This window comes from Sus scrofa, chromosome 10, assembly GCF_000003025.6.
Source record: "Sus scrofa isolate TJ Tabasco breed Duroc chromosome 10, Sscrofa11.1, whole genome shotgun sequence".
In the NCBI taxonomy this organism is placed as follows: Eukaryota; Metazoa; Chordata; class Mammalia; order Artiodactyla; family Suidae; genus Sus; species Sus scrofa.
In genome coordinates this window covers 702,369-719,082 of record NC_010452.4, presented here as the reverse complement: position 1 = coordinate 719,082, position 16,714 = coordinate 702,369, and the positions used below count along the sequence as shown (strand labels likewise).

The 16,714-nt window shown below is 45.7% G+C and overlaps 1 long non-coding RNA gene across 2 annotated transcripts in view; it reads left to right on the top strand.

Moving 5' to 3' along the window:
* The window catches only part of TROVE2, a 31,044-nt gene that overhangs the window by 6,296 nt on the left and 8,034 nt on the right, over nucleotides 1-16,714 (top strand). Inside the window, exons 1-8 of one of the 2 annotated variants that reach the window (XR_002336172.1) lie at nucleotides 1,267-1,919; nucleotides 2,681-3,279; nucleotides 5,919-6,139; nucleotides 6,929-7,075; nucleotides 7,324-7,461; nucleotides 12,964-13,080; nucleotides 14,034-14,147; nucleotides 15,707-15,853. This is a non-coding gene — a long non-coding RNA (TROVE domain family member 2). Of the gene's footprint in view, nucleotides 1-1,266; nucleotides 1,920-2,680; nucleotides 3,280-5,918; nucleotides 6,140-6,928; nucleotides 7,076-7,323; nucleotides 7,462-12,963; nucleotides 13,081-14,033; nucleotides 14,148-15,706; nucleotides 15,854-16,714 lie in introns of those variants that run through there. The other variant, XR_002336171.1, reaches the window with a different exon arrangement.

Below are 16,714 nucleotides of genomic sequence, written 5' to 3'. Positions count from 1 at the left end.
CACCGTCTGCCTGTGAGGTCTCCTTGCTGCAGGCCCTCCTGACTGCTGGGCCAGCTGCTTCCTGCAGTGTTCTCCCCAGCTGCCCTTCCTCAGCGGTGCTGGGCCAGTTGCAGCCTTGTTTTACTTGCCTGCTGAGCTTCTGAAATGACCAGCCATTCATTCACTCCTTGTGTTCTCACTCTCCCCCTGTTCGCTAAATCTCTGTGCCCCTTCCTTTCTTTAGAGAGCACTCTTCTCTGTAGCTTTTTTTTTTTTTTTTTTTTTTTTTTTTTTTTTTGCTTTTTAGGGCTGTACCCAAGGCATATGGAAGTTCCCAGGCTAGGGATTAAATCAGAGCTGCAGCTGCTGGGCTACACCACAGCCACCACAATACAGGATCCGAGCCGCATCTACGACCTACACCACAGCTCTCGGCAATGCCAGATCCTTAACCCACTGATCAAGGCCAGATGTCGAATCCACATCTTCATGGATACTTGTTGGGTTTGTTAGTGTTAAGCCACAACGGGAACTCCGCTTCTTAGCTTTTAATTGTTAATATTCAAAGGATTCTGTCTTTAGCCTTCCCCACAGTAAACACACATGCTTAAGCTTGTATCATCTTCCCAACAAAATTCTTCACCTGTGTTCCTCTTTAAGCGCCTACCTTACCTGTCAGTGTTTCCTTGCAGTATACTTAGTATTTCTGTCTATATGTCATATATGTCAGTATACTTAGTTCCTTTTCTAAAATTAAAGGCAGAGCAAGATTTCAGAAACTCCTTCCTGGAATGCTTTCCCCAGACTTTAGACACCAGTTTTTCAGTCTTCCGGGCTTTCTGAGCCAGCGTTTCTTTATCCTCCTTTGCCCATTCACAGTACTTCTGTATTGAAGCACTTGATAACCGTTTGCTCTGTATTGTCTGTACGTTTCTACCTCATCAAATAGACTGATTTCCGAAAGAACAGGAAAAGTAATTTTTTGAGCGGAACAGAAAGCTCTGTGTGTACACATAGTATGCAGTAATGGTTGGTTGCATTGTGTCGTCGTTTGCCGTCAAGAGAAGTCCAGTGCACTGTTGTGGTCCAGGCTGGAGACCTGAGGGTAAACATGATACTGTGGTGAGGGCAGTGGTGGACTGATAAGTAGTGGATGATTGTGGTTACGCCAGTAGGCAGAGAAGAGGGGATACTGTTGTGAGACAGCTAGTCGTAGCAGCTTCAGAGGTGATGGCAGGCGCGCCGTGGGTAGTCACAGGGGACATAAGCTGTAGATGAGCACTGTGGATACGGGATGTCAAGCAGGATGCTCTCGGCTACAGGTAAGAGAAACATAAATGGCATAAACAGTAAAGATACGCTTACGATACATTAAGAAATTCCAGGTAACCTGATGATCTCAGCGACCGAGATTCCCCCCGCCCTGAGTCTGCCATCCTCGTAAATTAACGTCTCTTCTTACACTGGCTCCCCCAGCGCGTGGCTCAAGGTAGTTGACCCAGCTTCAGGCATCCTGTGCCAATGACCGTCTCAGGGCAGAAAGGGGAACATTCCTTTGTAAGAGCCCAAGCCGCTTTTTAAGAGTAAAGACAACCTCAGAAGCATATCCAGCAAACTTACGTGTCTCAGTGGCTGGAATTGGGACGCTTGCCCAGTACCTGTGCCAGTCACACGGCAGGGAGTTAGCGTGCTCCCTGGGAACCTGTGATAAGTACAGGTGCTCGACCTCACCCAGACCTGCTGAATTGGGGAAGAAGCTTTAGGTGTTCTCTGATGGCGCGGCGGGTTGAGGCTCCGGCGGTGTTGCTGCAGCCGCTCAAGTCACTGCTGTGTGCGGGTCCTAGGGGAACTTCGCCTTGCCAAGAGTGCGGCCAGAAAAGAAAGCAGCTTTGGAGGTGGTGAGGAGGACCCGTCGTTTTGCAGCCAAACGAGCACTTCAGGTGATTGCGATGCACACAGAACTTGGGAACCACCGGCTCAGAGCAATCAAGATTCGTCCTTTGGGGCTGGGGCGAGGCCTGGTCCCCCCAAGGGACAGTCCTACCAGGAAAGGGGAAGAGAGAAGGGGCCGGGAAGGAACAGCTGCCAGGACACAGTCGGATGTCTGCATGGTGATTCAGGGAGTAAAGGGAGTGTCAGCCACAGCTGCTGCCTCACCCCCTTATTCTCCTCTGTCTGGTCCTCTGGACCCCGTGCTTAGCTGTCTGCTCAGGCTCTGCAGCAACAAACCGTACCCCAACAATGCAGCTTCTTAGTTGTTGCTTCTGAGTATCATATCACCACCTAACGGAGCTTAAAAAATATTTTTAGGAGTTCCCATTGTGGCTCAGTGGTTAACGAATCCGACTGGGAACCGTGAGGTTGCGGGTTCAGTCCCTGGCCTTGCTCAGTGGGTTAAGGATCCGGCATTATCGTGAGCTGTGGTGTGGGTCGCAGATGCTGCTTGGATCCCTAGTTGCTGTGGCTCTGGCGTGGACCGGCGGCTGCAGCTGTAATTCAACCCCTAGCCTGGGAACCTCCATATGCCACAGAAGCAGCCCAAGAAATGGCAAATAGACCAAAAAAAAAAAAGACTAAAAAAGTCTTTAAATTAAAAGATTTCATGGCAGATTTCAATACATATAGATTAATAGTTTTCCTTGTTATAATTTATAATTTTATTGTTCCTCTCTAGCTGTAACCACATTTTGCTTTTTGATAGGTTTCTAAAAGGCAGAAAGATGGAGGAATCAGTAAGCCAAATGCAGCCGATGCACGAGACGCAGCTCGCCAATTCCGAAGGTGGATACGTGTGGCAGGTCACTGACATGAATCGGCTGCACCGCTTCTTATGTTTTGGTTCCGAAGGTGGGACGTATTATATCCAAGAACAGAGGCTGGGCCTCCAGAACGCTGAAGCTTTACTTCGACTGATTGAAGACGGCAGGGGATGTGAAGTGATACAGGAAATAAAGTCATTTAGTCAGGAGGGCAGAAACGCAAAGCAGGAGCCCACGCTCTTTGCACTCGCCATCTGCTCCCAGTGCTCCGACACCAGCACCAAGCAAGCCGCCTTCAAAGCTGTTCCCGAAGTTTGTCGCATCCCCACACATCTCTTTACCTTCATCCAGTTTAAGAAAGATCTCAAGGAAAGCATGCATTGCGGCATGTGGGGTCGTGCCCTCCGCAAGGCCGTGGCCGACTGGTACAACGAAAAAGGAGGCATGGCCCTCGCCCTGGCAGTTACAAAATACAAACAGAGAAATGGCTGGTCTCACAAAGATCTCTTAAGATTGTCGCACCTCAAGCCTTCCAGTGAAGGTAAGTGTAAGGTCTTGCTGCGGGGTGTGGGCTGCACGCGTGCAATAGCCAGCATTCACTGGGTGTCCGTCAGTTGCGTGATACTTTCGGGACTAGCCTTTCCTTCTCCAAGGCCGTTGATTGACTAATTCATGTGTGTTCGATGCCCACTTGGAAGTAAGCACCTAGACATTAATGATTGAGAAGCAAATGACCGATGCACAGGTCACTCTTCTGCATCTTCACGTGTCCCTGTGCTGGCCAGAAGGCTCGCCCGGTGACCGCGGAGTCTGAGAGCAGCGCGGACGTGATTGAACGAAGCAAAGCGCTCCTAGCCGGTCAGTGGATGGCAGGGGCCAGGCTGTGCTGCTCAGGCCGTTTTTCTCCCCCCGTCTTCCTGGGACATGTGTTCCTGAAAGTACTGGAACTAGTGCTGAACTAACAATGCAGGATGTTAACTGCCTCCAAGCAGCCAGCCAGGAGCCAGGGGAACGCGGGGCAGTTGTCCTGTGTCTTTGGGCAGAGACTTTTGAGAAGTCAGGTGGATTTACGATGCCTCCTTAGTCCCTCTTAGAAGGGAAATAAGCAAACCTTTTGCGCAGGAATAATTTTAAGTGAACTTTCACAAAATGAGCATGTCCAAAACCTGACATTTTTTTTTTTTTACACCAGAAGTGAAACTTGAAAAGATTGCCCCTCAGGTGGGTTCAAATTTCAGTTCTACTTATTACTTTGTGTCCTTACGCCAAGTGACTTAACCTTTCTGAATCCCTGTATGTTCATCTATTCGAAAAGGTAGAAAGGGAATAACCCTTAAAATGATTGTGACGATACGTGACGGTGTTATTAAAATACTTACAGTTCCTGACACAGGTTAAAGGGCAGTGCTGGTTCCCTCCCACGTATCTTGTATAATGATATCTTCATGCATAGAATCTCAGTAATTCCTAATTCACCCCTTTTTTTAAAAGAAATAGACTTTTTCAAATGAAATTCAAGCAATAAATTACTGTAAATATTTATATATATACAAATACATTTACATTTTTATTTTCCATTAGAAATTGCATGCTTGTCTTAAGATAACTGGGTGATACAAAAAAATAATAATGTAGGAAAGTTATCCTGCTCTTCAAAAGAAGTCACTGTGTATATTACTCTCAGTGTTTCCTAAATATATGCTATGTTTTATTTTTAAAAATTTTATAAACATTCTTTGTTTCATTTAAAAGTATATCACTGATATTTTTTCAGGTCAGTAAAAATGCATATATATCATTACATGAATATATTATAATTTCTTTAACAAGTCTCTTGGTGATAACAGTTAAGTAGCTTCTGTTTTTTATACCATTACAAAAATACTACAGTGCAAAAAATTTGCATAGCATAATTCTTTCTATAATTTCTATAATAGTTAAATCCACAGAGCATATGAAAGTGGCCACTTTTTCCCCACATTTGAACACTGGTTATTACCAGTGTTGTTTAATCTTTACCAATGATAGATGAAAATTTTTTTAGTCTTGGGAGTTTCCATGGTGACTCAGCGGGTTAAGAATCCAACTAGTCTCCGTGAGAATGAGGGTTTGATCCCTGGCCCCACTCAGTGGGTTAAGGATCCAGCATTGTCGTCAGCTCTGGTGTAGGTTGTGGTTGCGGCTTGGATCCCTGATGGCTGTGGCTATGGCACAGGCTGGTAGCTGTAGTTCTGATAGGACCCCTAGCCTGGGAACTTCATATGCTGCAGGTGTGGCCCTAAAAAGCAAAAAAAAAAAAAAAGAAAGAAAAAAACCTTGTTTGAATCTGAATTTGTGTATTTGGACAAAAGCTCATCTTTTCATGTGCTTACTGGTTGTTGTTTTTTTTTTTAATATATTGTATCTTTTTTATCTATTGAGTTGCTATTTTTATTTTATTTTTTAGGAATATAATACTATTTTATTAACACTTAAAATTTCACTGACAGTGCTGGTCATGCCTTATGCTCAGATTCTTGAACTAGACACGTGGCCAGAACTTTACAGGAGCAATGTGCAAGTGAATTTTCGATTAACTGACAGAAACCTGTCGTCTCTGAGTTGTTCTGAGATTGTGGACCTGAGAGAGGCACTGCCTACCAATGATGCTAGTGTCTTAAAAAACAAGCAAAAACTCTGTATTAAGGGAGTTCCCGCCGTGGCTCAGTGGTTAACGAATCCGACTAGGAACCATGAGGTTGCAGGTTCGATCCCTGGCCTTGCTCCGTGGGTTAAGGATCTGGCGTTGCCGTGAGCTGTGCTGTAGGTTGCAGACGCAGCTCGGATCTGGCGTTGCTGTGGCTGTGGCATGGGCCGGCAGCTGTAGCTCCAATTAGACCCCTAGCCTGGGAACCTCCGTATGCCACGGGAGCAGCCCAAGAAATGGCAAAAAGACAAAAACTCGGTATTAAATGACTTGGGATGTCAGCCTTTTCCCTCCAGAATCTCATATGAAAACGGTTTTGATGAAATAGGCAAAAATAGTTGCCTCCTTTTGCTTAAATGAGTTTGTCTTCCCAGAAAGTATCTCGGTCTCAGTTCCTGTGCATCTAGTGGTGCCTTCCCCTAAAAGCCTCAGCGACACGTCCTGTCCTTACCTGCTAAGCCTACATGCCTTGTCACGTCTTTGTTTTGTTAAAGGACTTGCTATTGTCACCAAATACATCACCAAGGGCTGGAAAGAGGTCCATGACACATACAAAGAAAAAGCCCTCTCCGTGGAGACGGAAAGGTTACTCAAGTACCTGGAGGCTGTGGAGAAAGTGAAACGCACCAGAGACGAACTGGAAGTCATCCATCTGATAGAAGAGCACAGGCTGGTTCGGGAGCATCTCCTGACAAATCACCTCAAGTCCAAAGAGGTGAGTGGGAGCTTCTCTGTGGCTTAGCAGGTGAAGGACCTGGTGTCGGCACTGTCTTGGCGCCGGTCGCTGCCGTGGCAGGGAACTTCCGCATGCCACACGTGTGGCCACACGTTAAACAAACAAAACAAAAAATTAAATGAAGAAGTAAATAAATGATGCTACAGCATGTGATTAGGCAGGAGGAACTTTACGATATGTCTTAAAAGAATAAATGTAGGGCAACTATATATTCATTAATACTTTTTAAAAAAATTGTAACATTTATGTAAAACACCTCCCACAATGCCCAAATGTAGTTAGCATTCAATAAGTGTTAGTTCTGCTCCCGAAAATGTTTGTCGGATAATTTTGCCTTACTAATTAAAATAACTGAAATTCTTTTCTGCAGTTCCTTCACAAACATCGCCTTCTTACTCTGGTATAGAGCGAGTGATTTTTTTTAATGAGCCTTTGACCAGTTCACAGAAATGTTTATTTAGAAAGTGCTCTGAGGAGGTCCTGCTGTGGCACGGCAGGTTAAGGATCTGGTGCTGTCTCTGCAGCAGGGTGGGTTCACGCCCTGGCCCAGCACAGTAGGTTAAGGAACCAGCACAGCTGCAGTTGTGGCATAGGTCGCAGCTGTGGCTCAGATTCGATCCCTGGCCCAGGAACTTCCATATGCTGCAGGTGCAGCCAAAAAAAAAAGTGCTCTGAATCCCAAAAGAAAGCTTTAAAGACCCTGTTCTTAATTGATATAGTATACTTATTAATTTCCCCTTAATTCCTTACATTCTACCTATGCAACAGGTATGGAAAGCTTTGTTACAAGAAATGCCTCTTACAGCGTTACTAAGAAACCTTGGAAAAATGACCGCGAATTCAGTGCTTGAACCAGGAAACTCAGAAGTATCTTTAGTATGTGAAAAACTGTGTAATGAGAAGCTGTTAAAAAAGGTAAGCATTAGCTTAGTTAGCTAGTACTAATTTTAAATATTAGCTCCTAAATTTTGGAAATAGAGTTGGCACATTTCTTAGGAGTTCTGAGACTTACTGTACCACATTGCATTTTGACTCTAAGATTCATGTGTCCTCATTTTTCGCCTTCTTTATGAAATATGCTTATTAGCTACAATAACAAAAATCTAAGAGACATACTGTTTTTCACTTGAATTTGACATTTACTTTCTGTGTCGTATTTCTAGGCTCGGATACATCCATTTCATGTGTTAGTTGCATTAGAAACTTATAAAACAGGTCACGGGCTCAGAGGAAAACTGAAGTGGCGCCCTGATGAAGAAATTTTGCAAGCTTTGGATGCTGCTTTTTACAAAACATTTAAGGTAATGGTTTGATTTTTGTTTTAAAACAAAAGCCCCAGTTAGGAGTTAAAATCTTCTGTAACAACATATTTTAAAGATGGTGTTAGTAGTTTAACCATTTTTGATTAGATATTCATTTGTTTCTCCTTAGTTCATTTGAAAATGAGTATGTAATTAACATTGTAGGATTTCCCGTCATGGCGCAGGAGTTCAGAACCTGACTAGAGGAGTTCCCATCGTGGCTCAGTGGTTAACGAATCCGACTAGGAACCATGAGGTTGCAGGTTCGATCCCTGGCCTTGTTCAGTGGCTTAAGGATCCGGCCTTGCCATGAGCTTTGGTGTAGGTCGCAGACGCGGCTCAGATCCTGTGTTGCTGTGGCTCTGGCTAATACAGATCCGATTAGCCCCCTAGCCTGGGAACCTCCATGTGCCGTGGGAGCGGCCCTAGAAAAGACAAAAAGACAAAAAAAAAAAAAGAACCTGACTAGAATCCATGAGGACTCTGGTTCGATTCCTGGCCTTGCTCACTGGGTTAAGGATGTGGCATTGCCGTGAGCTGTGGTAAAGGTCAAAGATATGGCTCAGATCCTACATGGCTATGGCTGTGGTGTAGGCTGGTGGCTACAGCTCAGATTAGACCCCTACCCTGGGAACTTCCATATTCCACGGGTGCAGCCCTAAAAAGACAAAAAAACAAAAAATAACAATAATAATTAACATTGTAAGTTTATGAATAAATATCTCTCTACCTTTAGACAACAACCAGTTATGCTAAGATTTTTGGTAAGTTTTAAATCACCAACTCACAGTTCCCATCATGGCGCAGTGGAAAGGAATCCGACTAGGAACCATGAGGTTTTGGGTTTGATCCCTGGCCTCGCTCAGTGGGTTAAGGATCTGGCGTTGCTGTGAGCTGTGGTGTAGGTCGCAGACATGGCTCAGATCTGCTGTTGCTGTGGCTCTGGCGTAGGCTGGCAGTGACAGCTCCGACTAGACCCCTAGCCTGGGAACCTCCATATGCCGCGGGTGCAGCCCTAAAAAGACAAAAGACAAAAAAATTAAATAAAATAAATTACCAACTCTAAAATTTTGGAGTTCCCATTGTGGCTCAGTGGTTAATGAACCTGACTAGTATCCATGAGGATGCCGGTTCGATCCCTGTCCTTGCTCAGTGGGTTAATGATCTAGCAGTGCCGTGAGCTACAGTATAGGTCACAGACGTGGCCCGGATCCCGCGTTGCTGTGGCTGTGGCATAGGCTGGCGACTACAACTCCAACTGGATCCTTAGCCTGGGAACCTCTGAATGCCATGGGCACAGCTCTAAAAAGACAAACAAATAAATAAAAATATAAATAAAAATTTGCATTTCTCTGGGATCCTGTGACTTGCTCCTCTGTCTTTCCTATTAATCAGTAGTGGATCTCCTCTGTTTTGATAGAAAGTCATTTTTTAGGAATGGAAATTCTATCTCAGAGCCATCAGGTAAACTTTTAGTTTTTAAGTCTTGCTATTCAACAAAATAAGTTGAGACTTATCCTCAACACGCAGAGATCATTGAGTATAAGTAAAATCAATCAGTGCAACAAACACATTAAAAAGCAGCCACGTATCATCTCAAATGATGGAGATAAAGCATTTGACAAAAGTCAGCAGTACCCGTTCTGACTTTAAACAGGCCACTCAGGGAGTTCCCATTGTGACTCAGCGGTAACCTACCCAACTAGCAGCCACGAGGACGCAGGTTCGATCCCTGGCCTCACTCAGTGGGTTAAGGATCTGACATTGCTGTGAGCTGTGGTGTAGGTCACAGATGCAGCTTAGATCTGGCATGGCTGTGGTCTGCAACTGCAGCTCCGATTTTACCCCAGCCTGAGAACTTCATATGCCACAGCTGTGGCCCTTGGAGAAAAAGGAAAAACAGACAACGCTGTACACCATTCGGTGACCTAGGCGTCGAAGTGGACGTCCTCAGCGCGATAAAAGTCACGTGACCCACCGCCGTCGTCGTGCTCAGTGGCAAAGACCGGCCTCATTTTCTCCAAGGTCAGGATGGGACAAGGATGCCTCCTCTTCCCGCTTGGGCTCCACGCACGCTGGAGATTCTAGCAGTTGGGAGAGGAGACGAAATCAGAGGCATCCGCACTGGAAGGGAGGAGATGCCACTGTGGAACAGTGGGGTCAGCAGCATCTTGGGAGCGCTGGGACGCAGGTTCGATCCCTGGCCCAGCACAGTGGGTTAAGGATCCAGCATTGCTGCAGCTGCATCTTAGGTCACAACTGCAGCTCAGATCTGATCCCTGACCCAGGAATTCCACATGCTGCAGGGCAGCCAAAAAAGAGGCAAAAAAAAAAAGGGGAAGAAAAAATATCTCTGTTCTCAGATGATGTGCTCTTATATGTAGAAAACCCTAAAGAATCCATAAAATAATAGTAGAGCTAGCTAACAAATGGACTCAGCAAAGTTACAGGTAGAAATTCAAGAAGCAAAAATCAGTAGTATTCTTTATTTGTTTGTTTGTTTGTTTTTTGTCTTTTTGCCGTTTCTAGGGCTGCTCCCGCGGCATGTGGAGATTCCCAGGGTAGGGGTCGAATCGGAGCTGTAGCCGCCGGCGTACACCAGAACCACAGCAATGCGGGATCCGAGCCACATCTTTGACCTACACCACAGCTCACAGCAACGCTGGATCCTTAACCCACTGAGCAAGGCCAGGGATCGAACCCGCAACCTCATGGTTCCTAGTCAGATTCGTTAACCACTGTGCTACGATGGGAACTTCAATCAGTAGTATTCTTATACACTAGCAGTGAACAATCCAAAAGGAAAGTTAAGAAAATGTTCCCATTTACAGTAGCATCAAAAAGCATGAAAGACTTCCGAACAGATTGAACTATGAAGTGTAAGACTTATACACTGAAAACTAAAAGGCATCGCTGAAAGGAGTTTAAGAAGAAATACATTAATAGGAAAATATCCCATGTTCATAGTTAGGAACACTTCATAGTGTTAAGATGACAGGACTACCCAAAGCAACCTACCGATTGCAGTCCTTATGAAAGTTTTATAGAAACAGAAAAAGCCTTCCCAAGATTTGTATGGACTCTCCAGGGACCCCCAAAGTGAAACCAATCTTGAAAAAGAACAAAGTTGGAAGAGTCACACTTCCAAACTTAGGATTTCAGAAATTACTACAAAGCCACAGTAATCAAAACAGTGTAGAACTGGCATAAATTCAGACATATAGACCAATGGAATAGAATAGAGAGCCTGGAAATAAACTCTCATGTGTGTGGCACTTGATTTTTTGTTTTTGTCTTTTTAAGGCCACACCCGCAGCATATGGCAGTTCCCAGGCTAGGGGTCAAATCAGAGCTTCAGCAGCTGGCCTACACCACACCCACAGCAACGCAGGACCCAAGCTGCGTCTGCGACCTACACCATAGCTCATGGCAATGCCAGATCCTTAACCCATTGAGCAAGGCCAGGGATCGAACCTGCGTCCTTGTGGATGCAAGTCAGATTCGTTTTTGCTGAGCCGCAACAGGAACTCCTGTCACTTGAGTTTTGACTAGAGTATCAAGACAGTTCAACAGGGGAAAGAGAGTCTTTGAACAAAGGGTGCTGGGGAAGCTGGACATCCACATGCAGAAGATGAAGCCGGACCATTACGCCACATACAAAAAGTAGCTCAGAGCAGACCACAACCTGTGTGTAAGAGCTAAAACTATAAAACTTTTAGCAGACAGCATAAAAGCTTCATGACATTGAGTTTGGCAATAGTTCCTTAGATATACCAAAGCACAAGAAACAAAAGAAAAAGTGGATAAATTGGACTTAATCAAAATTTAAGTCTTTTGTGCATCAAAGGACACTATCAAGAGAGTGAGAAGATAACCTGCAGAATAGGAGAAAATATTTGCAGATCTGACAGGGGGTTCGTGACCAGAATACATACATAGATAACTCCTACTCCTAGTAGCCGACTCGCCAATAAAAATAGAAACAACCCCATTCAAAAGTGAGCAAAGTATTTGAATGGACATTTCTCCAAGGAAGATAAACAAATGGTCAGTGAAGTGCAGGGAAAGATGCTCAGCATCCTTAGTCTGGCAAATGCAAATCAGAACCACAGTTCAAATGCTACTTCACACCTGGTTAGATGGCTCTTACCCAAAAATGAGACATAACTAGTTTTTGGAAGGGCATGGTGTACGGCTGGCAGGAATGTAAACTGGTGCAGCTCCTGTGGGAAACAGTTTAGTTGTTCCTCCAAAGTTAAACATAGGATCACTGTAGCAGCCAGCGTGTTCACCATCTAGGTACCTGCTCCCAGCAGTTGAAAACACAACCTCAGACAGATGCTCGCACACACCTGTTCACAGAAGCATCAGTTGCAGTAGCCGAACAGCGGAAACAACCCAGGTAGTCCTCAGCAGGTGGACGGATGCACGAAGCATGGTATCTACGCAGGGTGGAGTTTTTAGCCGTACAGACTGTCGACTATGGGACAGGCCGCGACGTGGACGAACCCTGAACGCACGAGGCTGGGCGAGATACGCCCGACACGAAAGGACAAATGCTCTGTTTCCACTCCTCCGATGCCTCTAAAATAGGCAAATTCCCGGGTACAGAAAGTGAAATGGGAGTTGCCTGGGGCTGGAGGGCGATGGGAACGGGGTGTCGTGCATCCAGAGGTTCTGTTTGGGATGATGAAGGGGTCTGGAAGTAGGTAGTAATGACGGTTACACCACATTGTGACTGAACTTCACGCCACCACGTTGTACACTTAAGGTGACTAAAAAGGAAATGTTAGGTTATCTGTACTTACCACAGAAAAAATCTTGTAAGAAGTTCCCAGGTTACGTCGTGAGGAAAGACTGTTTTAAAAAGGAAGACGGTCAACTTCCTTACGTTGCTGAATAGGCCGTCTTACCTGTTTTACCTCTAGTAAAAGCGAAGCATTTGTAACTCCCTGTCGATTGGTAAGGCAAAAACCGGATCCTATGGAAGTTCTCTGGCGGTGCAGGGGTTAAGGATCTGGCATTGTCCCTGCAGCAGCTTGGGTCACTGCTGTGGCACGGTTTTGTTGTTGTTGTTGTTGCTTTTTAGGGCCACAGCCATGGCATATGGAAGTTTCCGAGCTAGGGGTCGAATCAGAGCTACAGCTGCCGGCCACAGCCACAGCCGCAGCAGTGCCAGATCCAAGCCACATCTGCAACGTGCACCGCAGCTCACAGCAACGCCAGATCCTCGACCCACTGAACGAGGCCAGGGATCAAACTTGCATCCTCATGGATACTAGTTGGGCTCTTCACCGCTGAGTCATGATGGGAACTCCCTGTGGTGCGGGTTTAATCTCTGCCCGAGGAACTTCCACATGCCGTGTCTGTGGACCAAAAAAAATGAATAATTTCAAAATTTTGGAGTCTTGAATGAAAATTCAGTAAATATTTTTTGTTAGAAATATAATCTGTTTATAATTTCTGGGATTGCTTTTTATGACTTTCGTTTTCTCTTTCCAGATGGTTGAGCCAACGGGAAAGCGTTTCCTGCTGGCAGTTGATGTCAGCGGGTCTATGGAGCAAAGGGTTTTGGGCAGCATCCTCAGCGCTAGCACAGTGGCTGCAGCCATGTGCATGGTGAGAACCCCGAGAATTTTGCCGCCCCAAGACGTTCGCTCCGGGACGAAACCATAAAGTTAGAGACGATCAATAATTCTGTTTTCACTTGTTTTAAGCAAATTTTAAGTATTGTATATGTCCTCAAGTATACTTATATAATTATATATACGTAGGTATGATACAGTCTTGTAGATATATTGAAAAAGCATGTCTAAAGAAAAGTCTGAATAGAAACTTTAATTTGGGAGTTCCCATTGTGGCACAGCAGAAACAAATCCAACTAGGAACCGGGAGGTTGCGTGTTTGATCCCTAGCCTCCCTCAGAGGGTTAAGGATCTGGTGTTGCTGTGAGCTGTGGTATCGGTCGGCAGACGCAGCTCAGATCCTGAGTTGCTGTGATTTTGGTTTAGGCCAGCGGCTAACAGCTCCGTTTGGATCCCTAGCCTGGGAACTTCCATATGCCACAGGTGCAGCCCTAAAAAAAGCAAAAAAAAAAACAACCTTAAATTTTACAACAACGTATTAAATATTACCAGTATTTTTAAGGAAATAGATAATTGTTTAGAGAAATTTTTGATGAATTAATGATGTTCAAAGATCAGAAACTAATAACAGCCAAGAGACTTTGGTTCTAGCCTGATTCTGCCACTGAGTATCAAGTAAATGAATCACAGGTGAGCTTTTTGGCGTCTCTTCTGTGACTTTCTTCCTTATTTAATAAAATGAGAAGAATAATATATACTCTCTTTGCTTCAAAGGATTGTTGTGAAAACCAGTTTCTTTAAAGAGTTTTGGAAAGTACTTTGAAAGCTCTCCTGCCGTTATCTGTATAGTTCCCAAACAAAGTAATGTAAATTTAGAAATAAAATAAGCATCATACGGTACTTTCTTTTGAAGATGAAGTTTCATGAACGTTAAGATAATGTATTTCTCCCAATTCTACTGAAAATTACTACTATTGAATTTTGCAGGTGGTCACACGAACAGAAAGCGACTCTTACATAGTTGCTTTTTCAGATGAAATGGTACCCTGTCCACTGACTACAGATATGACCTTACAGCAGGTTCTAATGGCTATGAGTCAGGTAAGGACCAGTTTTATCAAGCTTGCTTTTTGGATGTTTTATTTTGTTTTTGCTTTTGAGGGCCGCACCCACGACATGTGGAGCTTCCCAGGCTAGGGGTCGAATTGGAGCTACAGCTGCTGGCCTACACCACAGCTCACAGCAGTGCATGATCCGAGCCACATCTGCAGCCTACACCACAGCCACAGCAGTGCATGATCCGAGCCACATCTGCAGCCTACACCACAGCTCACAGCAGTGCATGATCCGAGCCACATCTGCAGCCTACACCACAGCTCACAGCAGTGCATGATCCGAGCCACATCTGCAGCCTACACCACAGCCACAGCAGTGCATGATCCGAGCCACATCTGCAGCCTACACCACAGCTCACAGCAGTGCATGATCCGAGCCACATCTGCAGCCTACACCACAGCCACAGCAGTGCATGATCCGAGCCACATCTGCAGCCTACACCACAGCTCACAGCAGTGCATGATCCGAGCCACATCTGCAGCCTACACCACAGCCACAGCAGTGCATGATCCGAGCCACATCTGCAGCCTACACCACAGCTCACAGCAGTGCATGATCCGAGCCACATCTGCAGCCTACACCACAGCCACAGCAGTGCATGATCCGAGCCACATCTGCAGCCTACACCACAGCTCACAGCAGTGCATGATCCGAGCCACATCTGCAACCTACACCACAGCCACAGCAGTGCATGATCCGAGCCACATCTGCAGCCTACACCACAGCTCACAGCAGTGCATGATCCGAGCCACATCTGCAGCCTACACCACAGCTCACAGCAGTGCATGATCCGAGCCACATCTGCAGCCTACACCACAACCACAGCAGTGCATGATCCGAGCCACATCTGCAGCCTACACCACAGCTCACAGCAGTGCATGATCCGAGCCACATCTGCAGCCTACACCACAGCTCACAGCAGTGCATGATCCGAGCCACATCTGCAGCCTACACCACAGCTCACAGCAGTGCATGATCCGAGCCACATCTGCAGCCTACACCACAGCTCACAGCAGTGCATGATCCGAGCCACATCTGCGACCTACACCACAGCTCACAGCAATGTTGCATCCTTTAGCCTACTGAGCAAGGCCAGGGATTGCATCCTTGTCGGGTTCTTTACCACTGAGCTGCAACCAAAACTCCAGTGTTATTAAGTTTACTTAACACAGCAGTCCCCTGGTGGCTTGGTGGGTTAAGGATCTGGCGTGGTTACAGCTGTGCTGCTGGTTTGCTCCCTGGCCCCGGAACTTCCTCATGCCATGGGTGCAGCCAAAAAAAAAAAAAAAGTTTAAACATGCGTTAAATATTAATTTTATATTGATGTCACGCCTGATAGTAATAAATTTGTATGAACAAATTGTTTCAATTTCCTCATGACGACCAAGTTCAAATACATGTACAGGCTTTGGGAAAGCCTGTGTATTGGCTCTAAACAAAAGGACATGCTAAGCAGTATTTTTAATTATTTAATTCATACATCTCAGTACGAAAACTAGGGCACTTTTGTTTATTCTTATCCGTGATTCTTTGTTCTGAGTTAGATCCCAGCAGGGGAAACAGATTGTTCTCTTCCAATGATCTGGGCTCAGAAGACAAACACAGCTGCTGACGTCTTCATTGTGTTCACTGATAATGAGACCTTTGCTGGAAGTGTCCACCCTGCTGCCGCTCTGAGGGAGTATCGAAAGGTATCAGAAGTTCTGATATTCCTTCTCACCCAAGTAAGATGCGATTCTCAGGCACTCACTGTACTTTTCAGAAAATGGTTCCGTGTGCTCCTTGAACACGTCAAGCATCATTTCTGAGTTTTGCCAAGGACCGCATACCATTAAAGCAAAGCTGTAGTCTCTGTTTTGAGTTTATGGGTCTTTCTCTGCTCTGGCCAGTGCTCCCCAGGTGAGCTTTCTGCAATGTTCTGTCGCCCCCTGTCCAGTATGGACTCTCTGGTTGCGTGAGGCGTTGAGCGCCTGAACTGTGGCGAGTGTGACTGGAAGCAGAAACAGAGCCTGAAGAGCAGTGGTTCTTCAAGCGTGGTCTCCCTACTAGCAGCCTTAGCATCTCCTGGGACCTTGTTAGAGATGCATATTCCTGGGCCCCGTGGGAGGGACCTGCCGGATCAGGACCTCTGGGGGTGGAACTGAGTTTTCACGAGCCCTCCCGGGGGTTCTGGTGATGCTGAAGTTGGAGAACGAGTGAGAGGACGGAATTTGGAGTCAAGCCAGCCCGGGGTCTGAGTCGGGTCTTCTCTTGGACTAACTGGACCCGCGTGAATCGTCCGATTCCGCTGCTGTGCTGTGTGTCGTGGTAGTTTTGAGGACCACCCCTTCTAGGGCTGTTGTAACAGTTACATTCGCTAAACTGCCTCGAGGGCCAGGGTGTCTGCCGTAGCGCACACTCGGTGACTGCTGGAGTTTCTCAGAAACGCGGCTATTTTACCCTTAAATCACAGCTCCAGAGAACGTGTTGTCACCTGTGACTTTATCTGTGTTATACACAGCAAAGTTGTGCACCCAAAATTGATCATTGCAGGGAACTATTTCCTTATGTTT